This window comes from Astyanax mexicanus, chromosome 8, assembly GCF_023375975.1.
Source record: "Astyanax mexicanus isolate ESR-SI-001 chromosome 8, AstMex3_surface, whole genome shotgun sequence".
NCBI classification, from domain to species: domain Eukaryota; kingdom Metazoa; phylum Chordata; class Actinopteri; order Characiformes; family Acestrorhamphidae; genus Astyanax; species Astyanax mexicanus.
Window position 1 is genome coordinate 23038877 of NC_064415.1, and position 23901 is coordinate 23062777.

Here is a 23901-nt window from a genome sequence, read left to right on the forward strand (position 1 = left end):
ACTACATATAATAAATCCTTTTCCTAATTTTAGCACATATTAGATAGATAGATAGATAGATAGATAGATAGATAGATAGATAGATAGATAGATAGATAGATAGATAGATAGATAGATAGATAGATAGATAGATAGATAGCCAGTAGCAGTTACACAACACAGTAGAAACAAACAATACACAGTAGAAACAAACAATGTGTAGTACAATACAAGAGCACATTGAGGGATAAAACTATAAAACTAAACTATACAATTCTAAACTGAAATATATACATAAATATAGAAATACAAAAACCTATAAAAAGTGTGGAAGTAATCAGTCGTAGATATGAGGTAGTGCAGTAAAAGAATAAACTAAGTATAGGAGATATCAGCAGATATGACAATATTAAACATAAACCTGTGCAAATATTGTATTTAGGTTAGGTGCGTAGTGTAGTGTCCAGGGGTGCATATGTACAGGATGTACAGTAAAGTGTCCCGGAGTGCAAATGTACAGGATGTACGGTAAAGTGACAAGTGTCCAGGGGTGCTATCACAAGGACTTTCTGCGTTTGTGGTTTTGTGGTTTGTGGTTAGTATGCTAGTCTCTCAATCCAGGGGTCGTAGGTTCAAATCCCTCTTTGGATGCAATTTGAGTGTCTCCAAATGAGTTCCCTATGACAGACATGGAGATCAGGTGATATAGCTACTCTGCATTGGGAGTTTATTTAATCTTACATTAACTTAAAACAGCTAATGTAAGATGTGTAAGGTCTTACTATAGTAAGAGCATATAACTATTGTGTCTTAAAAATAGAGTTGGTTAGTTCTTTATAATTCAAGAGGCCATGAAGCTCCATGGGGGTTGGAGAGGAGAAGAACAAAGAAAACACATGAGACGTGAAAATACAGTAGAAAGATGCTTGGTATTCCGCGAGTGGAACTGTACCATCCTTAGATCACTTAAGAGTCCACACATATCAAATGCTTCTGAAGTACAAAGAAGCATCTTTCAGCAAGGACACATAGTGACACTGACGTGAAGCACCACTTTTCCATAAACATCCCAGCGTATAACTATATCTATATTGGACGTGTGATTATTTCTGCGACCAAGCCAAGTAATCGTTCTTTGACCAAGTGAACTTTTTCCTTTAGACAGCAGATCAGAAACAACGAATGTGTCAAACACATAAATCAAGCACAGCAGTGCTGCTGGAGTTTTTAAACTTCAATGTCACTGCACTGTAATGTTAAGGCCACTAACTGCACTGGATTTCTGAGTTTTGAGGCCAACTCAATTTTTTAAGTTTTGAAAAAAGAAAAACAGTTGTTCCAACTAGAAATCCTTAATTCAAATAATTAATTTAATCATATGTATAAAAACTTTATTATTAATGATTAACTCAGTGTTGTTAGTTAGCCTCATTAGGGTTCTATGAAATGTGTTTTGTAAGTTCTGCTGACTATCCTTTATGATCCAAACTAAAACAATTAGCTTGTGTCAATCACATGTTTTACATAAATCAAACTCACATAACGAGCACAACACTATATTTGTATTAATTTTTATGTAGCAAATGTAAATTTATGACCACTACATTTATTTTATTGTCAATCATATAAGCCTGCGATAATGCAAACATGACCAGCTGGACACAGCCAGCATATAATCGCATTGACCATCAGAAAACACAGTAACTTGCCCTTATAACTCACAACAGTGAGACCAGGCAGTTAAATATTATGTAACACATATGTAAATCCCAAGAGAAGGCAGGCTGCAGAGAATGACTACACACTGATGGTGAGTGAGAAAGGGGGAGGACACGCCCTTTATGCAAATAGTGTGACCAACATTACATAAAAAACACTGCATAATTGCTCAGTAGACCCTGTTTGACTAAAGTGTCGACCTGAGCATGCGCAGTAGTGCAGAGTAGTTGACTTGGCCTCACTTTGGGTTCAACTACAATTTGTACATTTTGCCAAAAGAAATTATTTATTTAGGCCAACTTTTAATAAAAAACATAATAATGTCAGTTGCAGCAATTAGTTTGCGGTTTGTTTATGGTGCAATTTAATATTTCATGTTCAGCTGATATAAAAATCACATTAAGGAGAACCAGTTTAAGTGTGCTGAACTGAGAATAGTCCACCAACTAGAACCGATCAACACAGACTGTACAGCAACAGATTTAGAGCTTCTGTCTCTGAGCTGGTAAGGGGACACAGTGTTTAAAACCACAAGCAGCACTGCTGCTCTGTCTAATCTATTTATATTTGTATAACACACACCAACCTAACACACCACCACCAAGCCATTGACACTGCAGAGCTAAAAATAACCCACCACCCAATTTCTACCTGCTCTGTGGTGGTCCTGACCTTTGGCAATAATGTAGATACAAGACTACAGTATGTAATTGCTCCTTTATGGAGAGTAGAGCTGAAAAAAATATGATATTATAAACAAGGAGATAGACATGATGTTCTGATGATGATCTGCTTTTGACAGTTTCCTCACTTTTAAATAATTCAACCAAGGCAAACTCAGTTCCCTCTAAAAGCCACTAGCCTCCTAATTTTGACTGACTGAGCTGAACAAGTTTCTTACTAAATTAGTTACTAAGTGAAAGAGTTGCAAGCAAGGTTCATGAGATGTTTTACATCTGATTTTAGATAAAATACAATGGAAACCTCCAGTTTGTTCATAAAGAGAATATTGCACGTCGGACTGTGGATTATGGATGGTCCATTAACAACTATCTAAGCAGCACACAGTGCAGTTAACTATGACATATCCTAGACGTTACCTGCCTTCCAGAGCATCCCTGTTGATCTGTGTGTTTACATTATAAAAGCTCTCTCTGGAGTGAAATAGTGCTCAGGATGAAAAAAACAACAATATCTGCCCAGCTCTTTTTCTCCCAGGCCCCGCTCCCTGATGGGCTATCTGTTAATGTTAAGCTGAGGAAGGGACTGCGCTGGCAACTAAAGCACTGAGCTGCATAAAGACAGATTTAGTGGGTTTTAAAAGAGTGGAAGAAAGAGGTTAGAGAAGGTGCAAGGCAGAGCACTTCTTTGAAAAAAGCTTCTGTAGTTCAGCCAAGCAAAAAGGGTAGAGGCTAGTAGGTAATCATAATTGAACAGAAAATACGTATGTTAAGAGAAGTGGAGAGAATAACCATGAACTTGCGTAAATACATCATTGCTGAAATCATTTTATCTGTTATAAAGAAGTAATTTAGTGATAAAGGTGATGTTATCGTATGTGGACTGTGAAGGAAGAACCTTTAAAAATTGTTAAAGGTGTCCTTCTGCTAAAATCCACTTTTTTTCTTGTTCTTTGTGAAATACAATAGATCTCTCAATACAATAGAGTTGTATATGCATGCATATATATGCATATTTAGACCACCAGAACACCACCAGAAAAGTACCATTGAGATAGGTAGGTGTATGTTTAGAACAGTTCTGTTTACACTAGTTAAAAGTAAAAATTCACCCCAGGGTTTTGTTCCAACTGCCTGGACCTGGACTACCCACCTCTGTGTCAGTAACTAGGTTTACATAGGATCTCCGGTGGATTTTGCATTTTACAGAGATTCTAAGACTGTAGGTCAGTGACTGAACTGTACTTACACATGTTGTAAAGTAACATATGACATTGCAAAGACTAATCTGTTATGAGTGTAAACATTTCTTTATTTTAAAACGTCTCTAACTCTTGTCTATCTCGCTGTGCCACAGTGCTGTTAGCCAATCAGAGGCTAGATGTTTGTGTGTATGAATATTCACGAGCAAGAGCCAAAATCCTATCGTTTCTCCCTGCCCACTCCTTCACGGGACTAGCTTACATGGCATTTATTTATTCTAGAGACCACAACTAGACATTTTATTTTTTTTTAGTTAGTGTAGTGTAGTGATGACTACAAAAAGTCTTAAAATTTTTATTCACCCTTTCACAAGTACAGCCCTATGAGTAGGATCCAAACATGTAGCTTCAAATGTAACACAACAAACAGCCTCAATTCTTCTTATGGTGTTTTCTCACCAGCACTATTTAATGCGGTTAAATCAAGTTCTAGTTCATTTGCATCCTTGTTGTGGTTTATCAAATATACTACTCATGTTTAAGCTAAACAGCTGTTCAGGTGCAGTTAAACTTGATTTACTACTCACATAACATAATCACTTCATCTATGAACAAATGCTGTCTCTGCTGCTGTTCTATGCTTGAACTTGGTGTGTTCGGAGTTCGCTGCTCACATCTGAGCAACTCCATTAAGCTTTGCACACAAAAAAAAATCGGGACCGTCATCCTATTAATTTTTTTTTTTAAAGCACAGTGCCAATTTTTTTGTTTTCTGTCTAAAAGCAGCTTTACACTGCACAAATCTACATGCTAGCAAGGAAACCTGAACTTATTGTCTTTACTTTTGAGCTCCTGTCTAAGGGATCTCTAACCAATAAGTGACGACAACGTAGGTGAGGTGTCCTATTAGATGTAAAATTTGAGTTGCATAGCTCTTGTAGCCAGGCATTAACCTGATATATGGCCCAAGTAATTACTACAGCTATGAACAGCTGCCATCTCTATCACTGCTCAAGTCAAATTACACATTAAATTTGCTCCAGTCAGAACCTTTTTCCTGCATTTACTCTTTTTGTTCCTGTCCAGCTAAGACCAGTGAGCAGAGAAAACATTCAACAGTGTTCTGAAGCATTAAGATGTATTTGGATTTTTTTGTCTGTGTGAAAACAATTCAAACCAAGTGAAAATGCTCTAAATTCACAGACTTCTTAACTAATTCAGAGCAGAGCAAACAAACTAAAAGTGTGAAAATGCCCAAAACCCACCATAACAGCCATTAAATTGCATTAGTCCACAGTTTAGTCTCACTATTTACATTGAATTGAGCTGTAGCTCAATGTAACAGTCTGTAGCATGTGTACTAAAGTGAAAATTGTGAAGAAAAAGGATAGAGATATTGTTCTTTTCCAGGCATTCTGGTCAGGTATGGAACGTCAATAAAGATCTAAGGAAGCTGTAAGAAACAAGTACGGTAAGACAAATTTAGAGGCAGAACCAATCATAGTCTTCCTTTTGTTTGAGGGGGTGGGGCAACAGGGAGTTAAACATAAGTCCTTATAGGCTGCTCAAACCTTTATTTTGAAGAACGATTCAAAACTACTGCACTCATTAACCTGATAAACATTTTACTATAATGTACAAATTATAGTAAATCAAATCTGGCTGCAGTTTGTGTTCCAAACAGTAAGACATTTCTTGAAATATACTAAATATACTTTATTGATACCTTTTACTTCTACCTCAGAACAATGGAACATAATGTATCAAAATGTGCAAACGACATTTTATTCTTCATTAAGTAAAAAAGTACACACAGTGTTGGGTTTCACAGTAATAATTTGTACTGCATGTGATCAGTGCAGTAGGGTTTACAGTGAGTTTACTGTATCTCAACCATACACAGAAATGTCCACCTTCACAGGAACACAGTTAGACTACTGCAGGTTCCACTGATTCACTGCAAAATTTATTATGTGAATATAACTTATTAATTTGCATAATGACTCAGACGTTCGTTAGCATGCGGAGGAGCTGGGATTGATGAGAATTTAATTATGACACTTCTTCGTTATTAAAGTGTAATCAGAGAGGGCTCTCATCATTAACTCCCACCTTTAGAACAAGCACGGCCTGAACATTTCTCCCAGCTACCCTCTCGCAGCAAAATGATTTCCTTTTCCTATCGGCTGAAACGGAAACAATACAAGCTTCAAATCGACCTGCAATTACCACTCTCATCCATCAGACACGGAGGAGGAGAGCAAGAGAGGAACGAGGACAGGGGCAGAAGAGAAGAGAAGAGAAGAGAAGAGAAGAAAAACTATAGAAGAGAAACTAGAGAAGAGAGAAAAAGAAAATAACCTAGAAGAGAAGAATTAAGAAGAGATGGAGGAAAAGAATCAGAAAGAAAATAAGTAAAGCAGAGAAGAGTAGAGAAACTATAGAAGAGAAACAAAAAGAGAAACTAGAGAAGAGAGAAAAAAAGAAACTAGAATAGAAGAGAAGAATAAATAAGAAAATAATAAAGAAGAAATGAAGGAAAATAATCAGAAAGAAAATAAGTAAAGAAGAGTAGAGAAACTATAAAAGAGAAACAATAGAAGAGAAACTAGAAGAGAAAAGAAGAGAAGAATAAAGAAGAGACGGAGGAGAAGAATCAGAGAGAAAATAAGTAAAGCAGAGAAGAGTAGAAAAACTATAGAAGAGAAACAAGGAGAGAAACTAGAGAAGAGAGAAAAAGAAAAGAAACTAGAAGAGAAGAATAAAGAAGATATTGAGGAAGAGAATCAGAAAGAAAATAAGTAAACAAGAGACGAGTAGAGAAACTATCGAAGAGAAACAAGGAGAGAAACTAGAGAAGAGAGAAAAAAAGAAACTAGAAGAGAAGAGAAGAATAAATAAGAAAAGAATAAAGAAGAAATCAAGGAAAATAATCAGAAAGAAAATAAGTAAAGCAGAGAAGAGTAGAGAAACTACAGAAGAGAAACAAGGAGAGAAACTAAAGAAGAGAGAAAAATAAAAGAAACTAGAAGAGAAGAGAAGAATTAAGAAGAGATGGAGGAAAAGAATCAGAAAGAAAATAAGTAAAGCAGAGAAGAGTAGAGAAACTATAGAAAAGAAACAAGAGAAGAGAAAAAGAAAAGAAACTAGAAGAGAAGAGAAGAGAAGAGTAAAGAAGAGATGGAGAAGAAGAATCAGAAAGAATCCTTTTCACTGCCATCAGGTTGGTCCTGTCTGGTTGCTCAGGCTGATGGCTCTGCCCCTGCCTTCTATTTGTATTTTGTATGCTTGCCTCTGGAGTCTTATGTTAGAACTAAATTAAAGAGGACTAGAACAAATGAGAGAAAATATGCATAAGATAAGATCATTTGATCAAAGAGAAGAGAATGAAGAAAATGACTGATAATTAGAATTAGAATGTGAAAAAGTGAATTAAAAGCTTTAGATGAGGATCTACCAGGAGACACTAATGGTCACTTTTAGGCCTCTACTTAGACCTCTACTTACACAATCTACACACCTGCACTGCTGATTTTGGATGCTGATGTCTCTGCTCTTCCCTCTATCCTTTTCACCGCCACAAGGTCGGTCCTGTCTGAAGAACAGAACAGATAAGTAGAGAAGAGAAAAGATAAGTATAGATAAGAGGAGAAGAGAATAGTAGAGAATCGAAGACAATAGTAGAGAAGAGTACAGAAGAGAAGAAAAAAAAGTGCATAGAGAAGAGAAAAGTCGAGAGAAGAGAAAAGAAGAGCAGAGAAGAGAAAAGTAGAGAAAAGAAGAGAAAAGTACAGAAGAGAAGAAAAAGAAAAGAAGAGTACACAATGAAGAAAACAGTAGAGTACAGAAGAGAAAAAGGTACAGAACAGAGGTGAAGAGAAGAGGAAAGAAAAGAAGAAAAGCAGAATGGAGAAGAGAAGTGTACAGAAGAAAGGAGAAAAGTAGAGAAGAGAAAAGAGAAAATAGAGAGGAGAAGAGAAGAGTACAGGAGAGAAGAGTACAGAAGAAATGAGGAAAGTACAGAAGAGACGAGAAGAAAAGCAGAATGGAGAAGAGAAGAGAGGAGAAGAGAAGATTACAGAAGAAATGAGAAAAGTACAAAAGAGAAGAGAAAAGAAGAGAAAAGAGAATCAGAATGGAGAGGTGAAAAAGGAAAAGTTAGGAGAATAAAGGAGAATAAAGAGAATGAAATAAAGAAAATAACTAAAGTGAATAGAGGAACAAGGAAATGAAAGAGAAGAGAAAAATCCTCCATATGTCATTTCATGGCTTCAGCACCCGAAATGCCAGGGGGAGTTGATTCTGCGCTGGTTTGTGTAATTTCATATTCAGTGTCGTTCCTCAGTCATGTGTATTTTTACCAGTGAAGAGAAGCCACATCTGTCTTTAATTCATCCAGCAGATCAAGCGTTCCCTCTCGCAGCGTATACACTAAGCCTGCAGTTTAAACAAGTATTAGCCTCTATCTCTCTCTCTCACTCTCTCTCTTCATCCTCCCCTCCTCCTCACTGTCCAAACTTTCTCAAGTACTATAACTCCCTCTCTCCCTGACAGTATTAACAAGCAGTCTCAGCAACTGCTCTCTCTCTCTCTCTCTCTCTGCATGTGTTTATATACAACCCCCCTCATTCCCCGCTGGTACTGAATGACAACCACATGCACACAAACACACCCTGCATACACACACAATCACAGTGATGCGCAAAGGAGCCCTGTCTTCTGTCTAGCCATAATTGCATGTATCAGTAACCAGTAAACACACACTCGCTTATCCTCAGATCCAATTCTCAGAAACAGAGAAACACAGCTCTATATGAAGAGTCTACAGACTGTCTAACAACAGCTCTCACAGGAGCTCCAACCCAGTTCCACACAGAGATCAGCCTCATTTTACTCAAAGCAAAAGCAGAATGGAAAGAAGAGAAAAGAAGCAAAACAAGGAGAAGAAAGCAAAATGAAGGAAAATCAGAAGAAAAGTAGAAAGAAAAGTAGCAAAATAAAGATTGAAAACTCAAATAATAAATTTAGAAAAATGTAAAACTAGAATGAAAGAAAAACGAGAATGAAAAGAAGACTAGAATAAAGAGAGAATAGAGTGTGAGGATGAGAAGACTAAAATGAAAAGGAAGCCTAGAATGAAGGTAAGACTAGAAAAAAGAAAAGACTAGAATGTGAGGAAGAGAAGACTGGATTGAAAAGAAGACTAGAGTAAAAAGAGAGGACTAGAATGTGAGGATAAAAAGATTAAAATGAAGGGAAGACTAGAATGAAGGTAAGACCAGAATAAAGAGAAGACTAGAATCTAAAGAAAAGAAGACTGGAATGATTAAAATTAATGGCTAGAATATGAAGAAATGATGACTAGAATGAAGAGAAAATCAGAATGTGAGAAAATGATGACTAGAATAAAGAGAAAATCAGAATGTGAGGAAAGGAAGACTAGAATGAAAAGAGGACTAGAATAAAGAGAGAGGAATAGATTGTGAGGATGAGAAGCCTAAAATGAAAAGAAGCCTAGAATGAAGGTAAGACTAGAAAAAAGAAAAGACTAGAATGTGAGGAAGAGAAGACTGGAATGAAGAGAAGACTAGAGTAAAAAGAGAGGACTAGAATGTGAGGATAAAAAGATTAAAATGAAGGGAAGACTAGAATGAAGGTAAGACCAGAATAAAGAGAAGACTAGAACCTAAAGAAAAGAAGACTGGAATGAAGGGAAGATTAGAATAAATATAAGGCTAGAATGTAAAGAAATGATGACTAGAATGAAGAGAAAATCAGAATGTGAAAAAATGATGACTAGAATGAAGGGAAATTTAGAATGTGAAGAAAAGAAGACTAGACTGTGAGAAAAAGAAGACTAGAATTAATAGGATTAGAATGTGAGGAAAGAAGACTAGAATGAAGAGAAAACTAAATTCTGAAGAAAAGAAGACTAGACTTTGAGGAAGACTAGAATGAATAGGATCAAATGTGAGTGAAATAAGACTAAAATGAGAAGAAGACTAGAATGTGAGGAAAAGACAACTAGAATGAAGAGAAAAGTAGAATAAAGAAAATATAAGAATGAATAGGAATTAAAATAAAGAGAAGACAACTACGATCAAGGGAAAGACTGATGAAAAAAATAAACCCTAGAATGAGGAAAAGAAGACTAGAAAGAAGCGAAGAAAACTGAATGAAGAGAAGAAGACTAGAATGAAGAGAAGAAGACAAGTATAAGAGGAAAATGAGACTAGAATGAATGAGAATTTAAATGAAGAGAAGAAGACTAGAATGAAGGGAGCAAGACTATAATAAAGAAAGGAGTACTAGAATAGACAGAATACTAGATCTATATGTATAGTTGTCATTTAGAAACTTTGTACCTTGATAACTTTTGGTGCACTTGGAAAAAGAACCCTTTATGGGCAAACTTGTTAACTGATTCAGATCAGAGGAAATAAACTGTGGGTGAAAACATGTAGTTCAGTTCCAGTTATAATATATAAATAGAAACAGGTACACAAAATAGCAAGCATTGCATTACAGCCCCAGGTCTGCTCGTTGTCTGTTTGTTTGTTTGCTTGTTTACTAGTGTTATATTGGGTTTTCGTAACACACAACAAAGGAAATATTAAAGTATTGATTCTAATATAACCCATAAAGTGGTGCTGTGTGTGTGAGAGAGAGATGTTTAAGTGAAATTAAATAATGAGGCTTTGAGAGCGAGGGGCTTTAGGCAGGCAGTGAAGCAGAAGAAAGTGACTCATTTAAAGCCCTCTGTGCTCTCTAATGGGTACAACCTACAGCCCTGCTCCGCGGCCTGATCCATCCGGGACCACTGTGTCTGCAGGTATTTGTTCCGACCGTGCACCACAAGCTCTGGAGCATGCTCAGCATACAGACACCGGGTTACGCTTTCTACAACTGTGTTTCCACCTCGCTGAGAAAAGCAAAGGAAGAAAATTACGCACAAAGAACCTACGCCCTTATGGATATCAACTCCACTTGACATTATATATTACATTACAGTTGCACAGTCAGTCTTCCTGTTTCTACACTCATTGTCCTTCTCTTATTAGGTCCTCTGAGAATATAGGACACTTTGTAGTCCTTCTGTTTATTTGCCTACATTATTATCCTCCTTCCACCCTGTTCTTCAATGGCCAGAACCCCAAAGGACCTCCACAGAGCAGGTATCATTTGGGTAGTGGGTGATTCTGAGCCATGCATTGACACTGGCATAGTGGTGTTGAATTAGTTAAGGTGTGAACTAATATGGTATGAGTGGATTAGATACAGCAGTGCTGTTGGAGTTTTTAAACACCTCACTGTCAATGCTGGACTGAGATTAGTTTAGGAACCAGAAATGTGCAACAACAGATTCAAAGCTTCTGTTTCTGGCTTTACCTTTACAAGGTAGGGCAGTTAGATTGGGGGTGTCTAATCGAGTGGACAGTGAGTGGCAAATGTATCTATATAGCACTTTTTTTTTTTTTACAAGAAATGTGGTATCAGGACAGAAAACAAGACAAGACATTATACATACAATACAGAACATCCAGTGACTGTCAGTGGCAAGTTAAAACTGAAGGAGGAAGAAACCTTGTACAGTTAAAGTCAAAATTGTTAGCCCCCCTTAAGAAATCAAATAAAACCCTTATCTCTTTATCTCTTCAATGAAATGGGCCATAAACTTAAGTCTTTATAGTTTGTGTGTGTCCAGAAGAACAAAGACAACATCTGCTTAAGGTCAAATAAAAAAAAAATTGTTTGCTTCACTGAAACAAGAAAAAAAACAATACTTTTTCAATGGTCAAAATTATTAGCCCCCTGACAATATCAATAATCAAGTCAGTAGTGTAGCCTTTTTGCTTCAAAACAGACAACAATCTATTCTGGTAGTTTCTAACCAAGTTGGCACATGTCTCCTGAGGGATTTTAGCCCATTCTTCTTTGGCAAATTGTTCAAGATCATGCCAATTGCTTGGTCTCCGAGCACAGACCCGAACCTTGAGCTCCATCCACAGATTCTCGACCCTCGACCCATCCCCCTCTGGTCAGACAACTTATAAATGAATGTTAAAAAGTCAGTATAGCAATGGAAGCAGTTAGGCAATTCGGCAAATGACTGGATTTATGGAGAACAGACAATATGCAACATTATCAGAGTGCGGTTAATAACTCCAGCAGATCTGAATATAAAAGCCTAACTAAAGGGAGAGCCAGAAGGTACCATAGACACTGAGACACTCAAAGACCCTCACGACTGTCCACAAACCTGAGTTACTGCATACAATTGGCAGGACCACAACACCAAGATCTCATGTTACCACAATTCCCTATGTCCATAAGGGGAACCATTAACTAAACAAGCACGTTTTTAGTCGAGACTTAAAGATTGAACTGTGACTAGAAGCTTGTGCAGGGAGGATAGGACTGGGATAATATGGTCAAATTTTCTAGTTTTAAAAACGAAGGTGCTTCAAAAAGTTCTACAAGGAGACTTCATGCTCAAAGTAATTTTAGATTTCAACCAATCACCAGCTTCCACCTGCTTTTCTCACTGTAACTCACCCACTCTCTTTTGCTGCTTCCAGATTACAGTTACATTGTGTTTTCTCCTCCTCTGATTGGTTTTGTCCTGGTGAACAGTGAAGCAACTCTGACAGAAATCGTATCCCACCGCCAGTTCGAATCCTGTTAATGTAGCTTGCCATCGGCTACCGGAGCCCTGAGAGAGCACAATTGGCCTTGCTCTTTCTGGGTGGGTAGATGATGCTCGCTCACCACATTACTCCAAAGGGTGATGTTGATCAGCACAAGGCGTCTGTGAGCTGATGTATCGGAACCCAGTCGCTGCTCTTTCCTCCGGAGACGCTGTGATGCTACTCGACAATGCTGCATCAGCAGCAGCTCGAAAAGAGGCGATGGCTGACTTCACATGTATCGAAGGAGGCATGTGCTAGTCTGTACACTCAAGTGGAATTAATAAGGGTCCAAGCTTCAGGATTTAAAGGAGAAATTGTAATGTGTAACGTGTAAAATTGACTTTTGTTGGAGTAAAACATGATAAAAAGTACTTACCTTTGTTGAATAGCTCACCTCTGCTCTCCTACAGCTTTCTGAGATCCAGTAATTTTATGCTTTTTGCCCAGTACTCTGTATACACTGTTATCCAGGTTCAAAGTAGCTCCACACCTCCTTGCTAGAATCTGGAGAGCCCTGACATTTCAATTGAGGCATTAATAACATTAAAAGTGCACAAGAAGCTTATTAATACCACTGTTTACATCCCATAGCGCTTCTTTGCAGTTCCGGGCGCCGCCATCACTGTACTGATAATGACAGACATATATACATAGACTACGCATAGCCTGCATCCCGCCATAGCAGTTGTTTATAAACTTCTTGTGCACTTTTAAAGTTATTAATGCCTTGTTTTAAATGTCAGAACTCTCCAGATTCTACCAAGGAGGTTGGAGCTACTTTGAGCCTGAATAACGGTGTTAAAAGCCATTGATCAGGGCAAAAAATGCAACCGTCGTTGTACAGAGTGCTGGGCAAAAAGCACAAAATTACTGGACCTCAGAAAGCTGTAGAAGAGCAAAGGTGGGCTATTCAACAAAGGTAAGGACTTTTTAATCATGTTTTACTACACTCACCTACACTACAGTCTATTTACACCGTAGTTCTCCTTTAAGATCAAAGATTCAATCTACAGCTAGCACTGTTTTGCAAAGTAAACAGAACCTGCCTGCCATGTACTCAAAGAAGAATTGAGAAAACAGTGGCGCTACACGTATAGTACATGCCAGTTTGCTTTGTTATAGAGCTCGGATGGAAACTCATGCAGACATTTTACATTCGCCTGGGGTTAGGGTAGGTTACATTTGTTTAGGTGTAGACTGAGGCTGTGGTGTAGATTAAGTTGAGATGTAGGTTAATTTAGTTTTAGTTTAGGTCAAACTTACATGTAGATTTAGGTTTAGGTAACAAAATTACACTGTTAATGGTTTATATCATATGATTTTTGCTTGTCTACATATACATGAAGTTCAAACTATATTTAGTACTCACTGTTCGAATCTTAAATATGATATTTTAGTTGCATATGCATGAATTCCTCTTCAGACCAGGCTGCCATATTTTGACACAAACTGAGCTGAGTCGGGGTGCTGTGGGTGGAAAATAGAGAAATAGAGGTCGATTAAAGTAGAATCCGACTAGTTCCATACCAATTTGGTAGAGCTGTGAGTTGATGCCAACTCTGACGTTGCTAGTCTTGTCATCGCGTTATAACACCCCCTTAGCCGTATCCTGTCTACAGAGCTACACACCTAAAACCCAGTCTTACCTTAAAACTTTCTGACAAAAATAAAATAAAAAACTTCCAAAAGTTGGAAATCACTTGTCTGCCTTCAAACGGCGCCGAGGCAAATACAGCAGCGGTGCATCTTTTACCTTTTCATGCTCTTTTTTTACTCCCCTCTCCTCCAGCTCAGACGCATGCCTGAAGACACTCTTTCATTTCCCTGGAAAAAAGGGAGAGAGAAAGTCATTTAAAACTTATGACCTGCACCAGTCTGTTCTAGCATCTCACTTTCTTTCTCGCACTCTCATCAGTTCACCACTCTTTTTGAAACTATCTCCTGCATTTGTCACTTACAAACTGATAGGCAGCAACTTAAAGGCCATTTGGTCTTTGAATATGGGAACGGAAAAGGCAATAAGCCAATATTTGCTCACTGGAGGTTTTTGCCTACTGCGCACTTAGAGGAAGAACGCCGATGTGAGGGAGAGAAAGAGAGAGGAAGAGAGAGAGAGGAAGAGAGAGAGAGAGAGAAGATAAAGTTACTCAGTTCTGTTATTACAAGTTCCTTCAAGTATATATTGAAGAGATGTTCTGTAATGAAAAACATTTTGAATCCCAGTTTGGGCGCAGACTGTATAGGTGAAAAGTGCACAGCAGCATGTACCGGATGCTTCAAGCTATTTTTTTTTTCTTACCACAGATGTAGTTGATCATCCAAGAGATGTTTGATGTTTACTTTACTTTTACTTTGCACCGGAAGCATGATTGAAGCAGTTGGTTCAATGTATGCTTGAATGGCAATAAATGAAGGGGAAACATTTACTTTGTGTGGGCGAGCATTATCCTGCTGAAAAATGCCAGTTGGAAGCCTTGCCATGAGAGGCAATACATGTGGCTTTAGTGTCCCTCATATCACCACTAGTGAGGTTGATGGACAGCCAGGGGCGTTGCCTGGGTATCTAAAGATCCGGGGCTCAGCCCAGACAGTTATAAGATTTTTTTTTTTACATATATTTTTCAAGCATCCTGCGTAATATGTAATTTTTATATTTGATGGATTTAAAAGGGTGCTGTAATTCAGCATGTTTGATTGTTGCAGTTTTATTAAAAATCATTTAAAAAACTTGGAAACAAGAGGAAAAAAACTGAATGTGACAGAAAATGAAAACATCACTTGCTTTATCGGCATAGAGTTTCCCCAGTTTCCCCAGCATTCTATGTAACAATGTAATTTATTCCTAATTTCTAGTAGCAAATTATAGTTACCATAGTAACAAATTAGTGAAAGGACCTCTGATCTGAGGTATGATCTCCTCTGACCATCACACAGGCCCAGTTATTAGTCAGTGATTCCAGTTTACTTCCTAACTTTAAATTTCAGCCATCTATAAACATCACCTTCATACGTGTTTAATAAAATAGCTATTTGTCCACTGCCACACACTGTAATTACACTTTGGGTTCACATTTCCATGGCGATGCACATAAACACAACAGCGAGTGGAAATGGAGGAGCTACTGAATGCAATGCCGTGATCGAGAAATCCAAAAACTCACTGGTCCTCCTGTTTTTTTTTTTTCAATTGCAGTCTGCATGCAAGAGTTTTATCACTGAGTAGAAGTGTGAAATATTTTTCACAGACGTCCCCCTGAGAAACTAATCCCGTCCAGATTGGGCAAAATGTCTTCAAATGCATCGTAGAGGCATGTCTCGCAGTAAACCATCTCTCACCAGGAGGTACACTACTCAGTAGTAGCCTCTGTGGTAGCCTCTTTGTTTAGGGCAGTAGGAGAAGCACTGTTTTTACGCCCTCTTTTGGCAGGACTTCGAGTGTCTAATCCTCTATTAAGACCAAACATGTATTTATTTACATATCTACCTGGGACATGACTATCAACTAGGCAAAATGTCTTTGAATGCATTGTAGAGGCATGTCTTACAGTAAACCATCTCTCACCAGGAGGCATGGCTAATGGGATAGACATGACTGAATACAAAAGCATTTGTTTTGGTCCCAGATGATGGTCCAATCCTCTATTAAGACCACACCTCTATTTATTTACCTATCTTCCTGAGACTTGACTGTTAACTGGGCAAAATGTCTTTGAATCCCTCGTAAAAGCATGTCTAATAGTGAACCGTCTCTCACCAGGAGGTGCACTACCCAGTAGTAGCTTCTGTAGTAGCCTCTTTGTAAAGGGCAGAGAGGAAAGCGTTGTTTTTTACACCCTCTTGTGGCAGGACCTCAAGTGTCTAATCCTCTATTAAGACCACACCTCTATTTATTTACATAACTACCTGAGAGATCACTGTCAATTGGGCAAAATGTCTTAGAATGCATCGTACACGTACAGTATGTCTAGTACTAAACCATCTCTCACCAGGACGTGCACTACCCAGCAATAGCCTCTGAGAGCCTTTGTATAGGGCAGTGGAGAAAGCTCTGTTTTTATGCCCTCTTGTGGCAGGAACTTAAGTATCTAAACAGACCACACCTGTATTTATTTACATATCTACGTGAGATATGACTGTTAACTGGGCAAAATGTCTTCGAATGCATTGTAGAGGCATGTCTTGTAGTAAACCATCTCTCACCAAGAGGTACACTACCCAGTAGTAGCCTCTGAGAGTATTTTTAATGCCCTCTTGTGGCAGGACCTCAAGTGTCTAATCCTCTATTAAGACCACACCTCTATTTATTTACATATCTACCTGAGACATGTCTGCATGCATGAGTTTTGCAGTGATCTACAGTGCGAACACGAATGGAAGCAGGGAGGCATGGCTAATGGGATAGACATGGCTGGATACAAAAGCATTTGTTTTGGCCCCAGATGATGGTGATCTTGCGCGCCATCCGGTGGCAGAGAGAATCATACTGTATATAGTGTATATATATATTTGGTCGAGGCATTATTTTAAATCTGTCTGCAGCCTGTAAACAGAAAATATCTTGTGTCTTTTGAATGTATGTACATACATATACACACAGCGAGGCCTTAATGCTGCAGATTCCTTCTCATTCCCTCCCTCCCTCCCTCTCTCTCTCTTTCTCTCACTGGACATTAAATTCAATGTGTCAGGTGCTAGCTGGGTGTCATAAATTCAGGCAGGCTTACGTGGGTGGGTGCAGAGCAGGAAGATAATTTGTGGCCAAAAAAAGGGTATTTTTTCAGCATGGCTATAAAACAGCTGGGGGTTGAGCATGAGGGAGAGCGAGTGTGAAAGAGAGAGACAGAGAGAGAAAGAGTGAGAGAGAGAAAGAGAGAGAGAGAGAAAGAGAGAGGGCCCTTGGCACAGTAATCTGGGCGAACTCTCTCTCTCAGCCCTTGACTGCTGACATCACCCCCGATCAAGTGTAAACTATTACAAAGCAAAAGGCCGCCATTTATTTAACCCGTCCCCAGGAGAATAGGAGGGATGCAGGGACGGATGGCGGTAGAGAGGGATCAGACAGACAAATGTCAGCTTTTCTCCATGGATTTAGCCTCTTTTTTTAATGTGCCTTCCTGTGCTTTTTACACTTTTTCTGTTTCTATTTCCCTTTCTTTCCCTTACTGCTTTATTTTTGTACACATACAGAGATACAGACTGTAACATAGTAAAGACAGGTATAAGTCAGTGTAAGTTAAAATGAAAGAGCTGTAAAATAAGCTGTTTTAACATTAAAATGTTCATTAACAGCTTATTAATAGACCACATTTCCTTCACTACTTAAAGGAACAATCAGTAATACATTCAAGCAAATACTCTGTAGCTGATCAGTGAATGTATACATATAGTTTCAATGTCCAAAATGTCCGTCTCTACTACGCAGGTGGTGGTAGGAAATTACTAAGCTATGTTTAGCAACCTTACCGAAGATCAGTGATTACCTGTTCAGCAGTAAAATGGCCAGCTGCAACACAGTGTTTGCATGCTGTTTTCTATACCTGGCAACCCTGACTGTGGAAATAGAAATGGGGGAATGGGCAGGTGGTAGGCAGGTTTGAAGACTACATCCCACAAAAACAAGAACATACTGTCTGAAGTTCTGCTAACAAGAGCTGTCTGTGCTCTAACTTAATTTGTTTCCTTAATATCTGATAATACATCCTGATCATGTTGTGAGTTACTACAGAAAATATAATCTAACATGATTTCTTTTAAATGTGACAAAAATAAATGAAGATAATATAATAGAAATATACTACCATTGATTTTTAGAATTAACATTTACAACAAAATAAATTATATAAAATTACAATATTTGATAATACTAACATTATCTTTATTTTGTTATTTGTATTTGTAACATTAAGAATAAAGTTAATAAAATGAATTACTTATTACTAATATAGAAATAATACAATTAAAATGCAGGATTCTCCATCAAATCTGTAGGCAGATATACTCTCAAGTATTATTCGTAATATATTTTTGAATTATTTTTCCAATTTGGTTTGACATGGAAAACATTTGGAAAAATTGCAATTTGGTTGATTCACTGGTTTAAGGGTTCAACATATAAAAAACACGCTTTGGTGTGAGATCAAATGCAATTTTAAAGTAAAAATCTATATTAAGTTAATAATATAATAACTTATGTCAAATAACTACATCAACCTAATACGAGACATGATTCCAAAGCTTTGAATTGTAGTGTATAACAATAAATTACATTGTAATATGTCAGTTATACTGTCAGAAAACTAAAACTAAATTAAATTGAGTGCAAAAACTTTTATATCTCGGTTTAGCACTGTTGATCTTTGCATACAGTAATGTAAAATATGTAATGCTAAATGGACCAATAGAATTGTAAAAAAATGTAAAATGAGGGCTTTCCTTATCATCTGACTTTTCTTAAGTAATCAAATGAAATAATAGAATAAAAAAAAGTGCAGACAAATAAGATCAGAAAGCAGACAGAGAGCAGAGAGAAAGAAAAAGTGGACATTTATAGGAGCTGTGGAGTGTCTAGCCATGTTTACAGAGCACAGAAGGAAAAATGTGTCAGACTCAGTGTGAAGGTTCCACTACATTACAAATCACATCCGTTTTTATGTCCCGAAAAATGTGTTCAGTGTAAAAAGGCCTTTAATCTGCTCACAAAGAAGCCCAATAACACAGGCCTGATAGCTCACATTACACACCGCATGTGCGTCTGCCTGCATCTGCCGTGAACAATAGCGGTAAAGTGAGTGGCTGGGAGAGCGAGGGAGCGCGTGAACGGAGAGCGTAGGTGGGCCGCCTTCTTCTAGCAGGGAATTGGTTCTTCTGCTCCTGCGTCTTTTACACACCTACAGAAATATTTCATTTAGCAGCTTCAGAAATGAGCTTCCCCACCGACTCCACAATAGCATTCCTCCCCACCTCCAGCGGCCTGGTGTTAAAACTTTAATACCAGTGTGTGTGTGTGTGCTGCTGAGGGGAGGAGGGCAGACATAAGAATGCCAAAGGTGAGGTAGAGTGAGAGAGTGAGAAAGAGAAAGAGAGAGAGACACAGAACATCCACCCACACAGAGGCAGAGAAAAGAGATGGACAGAGAGAGAGACAGACAAACAGACACATAGACAACAAAGACAGAAAGATAGACACAAAAAAAGAGAGAGAGTGGCAGAGAAAGAGAGAGAGAGAGAGAGACAGTCAGACATCCACATAGAGGCAGAGACCACAGATGGACAGAGAGACAATCAGAAAAAAAACCCCAGAAAAAACAGAAGACAGAGACAAAGACAGAAGGAGAGACACACAATGAGAGTGAGAAGGAAAGAGAGAGAGGGAGAGAGAGAGAGAGAGACACATTCATATAGAGGCAGAGACCAGAGATGGACAGAGAGACCTCAGAAAAAAAGACAGACACAGAGACAAAGACAGAAGGAGAGACACACACAATGAGAGTGAGTAAGAAAGAGAGAGAGAGAGACATCCACATACTTAGAAGCAGAGACCAGAGATAGACAGAGAGAGACATGCCCTCACGTAGAGGCAGAGACCAGAAATGGACAGAGAGACAGAATTATAGACAGACACAGAGACAACAAAGACAGAAGGACAGACACACAATAAGAGTGAAAGAGAGAGAGACTGAAAGAGTTAAAATCAAACAGACACAAAGACAGAAGGACAGACACACAAGAAGAGTGAGAGAAAGTGAGAGCGAGAGAGAAAGAGAGAGACACAGACATCTCCCCACATAGAGGCACAGACCAGAGATGGACAGACAGAGACACAAACAGACAGACAGACAGACACAAAGACACACACTAGCTGTGTCAGTAACCTTCTACAGAAAATAGGGGTGTATGTATGCTAATCACTGGGGAAAACTACAATCAAACCGCCTTTACTCCACTCGTTCACTATAGACTGATAATGCCCATACAGATTGTTAACATATCTTTATACACTGACAGGCAACAAGTCCCTCATGAAGTCCCTAATGTTGCCAAAAGTTGCGATCTTGGCTGCTTGTGCTACCGCGTGTGGGTTTGCATCACGTGGCCGGTTAGTACGAGGGCTAATCTGGCAACCTACCTAAAGCCATTCTTTACTTTCCTCAACGTCATTTTTGTCCCTGACACAGTGTCACAAGTTCAGAAGTTTCAAGATTGCTTGTCTGCACATTAATTAATTAATTATAACAATTACATTTTAAGTGACTGACACCACTAATATAAATATATAATGTAAATTTCTTTACATAAAAATATCCAAAAATCTGATTGGTCATCTGATTTACACATGCATGCACTGTTTGATACTTAAGGTGGGGATTTAAGTGGTTTTGTTTGTTTTAAGTTAATATAAAAATTGCCTTAAGTTTATTTTTTTCATATAATTTATGGATAATTATTAGGTAAGTACAATGGAATTTTTTTACAAACCCATTTTTAATAATATAAAATATTGTTTATTATTTTATTTTGTCAAAATTACAGAAATTACATTAATATCTTTTTTTTTTCAATATTGCACTCCCTTAAAAGAGAAATATACCCACTTGAAAATTCTGGGTTTGCCAGAGTGAGTCCAAATTGAATGGCATTATATGGAGCATTGGGGGAACAGAAAGACAGAGTCAAATAGAGAGAGAGAGAGACAGATAAAGACAGAGAAACAGATAGAGAGAGAGAAAGAGAGAGAGAGAGAGGCCATTAGTACTCCATTACAGAAGCCCATATGAAATATGATGTTATCAACAAACTTCCCCATAAACTCAAGTGTCAACAAGAAAGTTTTGAGAAATAAAAAAGGCCAGACTAAACAAGACCAGACAAGCTTCTTCGTGTCCATGAAGTTACACACAAGAAAGAAATTGAGAATTTATGCTACGCGCACATCTAGTCTGCCTCAGGCCACTAAAGCAGGACAAACACCAGTCTGTCATTTCTTCATTTCTCCGTCTCCCACATCACTCCGTCTGCATGTTCCCCCTGAGCTCCACGCCTGTGTCTTCCTATCTCGCTCTGTCTCTCTCTCTCTCCCGTCCTCCAGGTGTGCCTCATTGCTTCTGTTTTATTGGTAAACTGTGAGTGTACCTATCTGTGACCTGTCAGTCACAGAGGAAGATACAACCCAAAATATACAAAAATAAACATATTCATTGTGGGTTTTTTTTTTTTACATTTTTTTTTTACATTTATTTTATTTTTTATTGAAAGACTGTTGCTTTTTCCATATTGTCCCAACTTTTCTGCATTGGGTTTGGATGAGCTAGACCTTCAAAACAGAAGGACTGTGGTGCAGCAGATGATATGATTGCACTGGAGCGGGGTGGTGATTGCTGATGGTTGTTTGTTAATATTTGCTGTTTAGACAATGCTGTTGCATTAATTATTATAATTAGTAGAATGTCTTGTCTGTATGATGCACGTTGTCATGTTTTGGCTTTGCTGTACCAATGAATTGCTACACTACTTGTGTAGCTTTTCTAGTCTACTCAGTCCTGGGAAGTCCTTTAGACTAATTGTATTCAGTGAGAAAAGCGATGTCAAGTGAGTATATTGAATGTTCATCACCTCACTTCTTCACCAACTCTGTTTAATATTCATCTAGACCAGGGGTGTCCAAACTACGGCCCGCGGGCCATTTGCGGTCCGTTTCCTTTTTTGGAGCGGCACACGAGGTATTTTAGAAATAGAATGAAAGTTGGCCCGCTGTTAAGCAGGTTTTTATAATGTGAGATTCAAAGTTTAAACACTAGGTGTCAGAAACGGGCCAAAGATTCTAAAAGCTGAGAGAGTGCGCATTTCTAGCGCAGAAAAACAGGCCAAAGAGTCTAAAAGCGGAGAGAGTGCGCATTTCTAGCGCAGAAAACCAGGGCAAAGAGTCTAAAAGCGGAGAGGGTGCGCATTTCTAGCGCAGAAAATTGGGCCAAATAGTCTAAAAGCGGAGAGAGTGCGCATTTTTAGCTCAGAAAAACAGGGCAAAAGAGTCTAAAAGCGGAGAGGGTGCGCATTTGTAGCTCAGAAAAACAGGCCAAAGAGTCTAAAAGCGGAGAGGGTGCGCATTTCTAGCGAAAAAAAACGGGCCAAAGAGTCTAAAAGCAGAGAGAGTGCGCATTTCTAGCGCAGAAAAACGGGCCAAAGAGTCTAAAAGATGCCGTAATTAAGGAGTTTAATATTAAGAGACATCATGAAATGAAACATCAATTTGAAAAATCTTAGTTTACACAACACTTTCAAAGATAAAGATAGTAAGTCATGTAAAATGGTGTGTAAATGAAATAATCAGGAAAAAAGTATTAGTTAAAGTGGTATATTTCATTATTTGTTTTATTACGGAGTGTGGCCCGTGACTTCAAATATATTTCTCCTTCTGGCCCCCAACAAAAAAGTTTGGACACCCCTGATCTAGACCATTCCTAACATTAGGCAGAGAGCTGATAGGTCCATATCTATCTACAGGAAGAAGATGAAGAGGTTCTTTTTTTGCATAACCACATTTTTTTGACTATAAGGCTATAAGACTTAAAATCTTTTAATTTGAGCAAAAATCAACAGTGCGCTTTATAATTCATTGTACCTTATGTTTGAATTTTACCAGTCATGTAAAAGGAGAAGTAAAGCCACTCCACTGAAGTACATCATTATAAGGGTGAGTTTTCAGTGAATTTTCTTCACCACTAAGGCTGGGTGCAGCAGCATTAGCATTAGCCACTAACAGTAACGCTTGCTCTTTCGACGTTCAGAGGCGAATATATCGAACCGTAGTCTTTGTATTTGCCGTGTTAAAACAAGCTATGTGGGACAAACCATTAGGTGATAGCACCCTGGGTCTCAGAACACTCAGGGTTTCTCAGTCTATAAATGCCTCCCAATAGCGCTGTGGTTAGCGACTAATGCTAATGCAACCAGCCTTAGTGCTGTAGAAACTAAAAAACTCACCCTCAGACAAAATATTGTAAATCTAAGCTTACTGTAAATAAACAGAAGCTATTTACTTACCCAAATAAACAGTTTTGAGAAGAGAAATCTGTGTAAATTAACATCCAGCACTTTTTTGACTTTTTTAAGATTTACAGTTTTGTTTACTAAGGTATTTCCCTCAGCTTCACCATTAAAAGAGAAACATGGCGACACCTTTGCTTACTTCGATGTAGACATCCTTACTAATGTCGCATAAATGCTTAATTCAGTGCGCCTTATGTATGAAAATAGACGAGTAAATAGACGTTCATTTTCATGAGCCTTGTAGTCAAAAAAAAATGCATTACTAATTACAGTAATAACACATGTAATACATGTAATAATAACTTACATAGGTTCAGTTACATAATTCAACTTAACTCAATCCTTTAAAGTGGAAGAAAAACGGATGAGGATCCATGCTCAAGAATGACTCTCAACCCATGCGTACAAACAGCAACTCTACACACCTACAGGATGCAACATTTCATATTAAATCAAATCATAATAAAATATCAAATGTTTTGCTCTTTTTAATATACAAAGCAGGAATATTGTGGTGCTGGAATGTATAATAGTTGTACAGGGGTTTGAACAATCGAACTGAAACACCTGTCATTTTAGTGTGGGAGG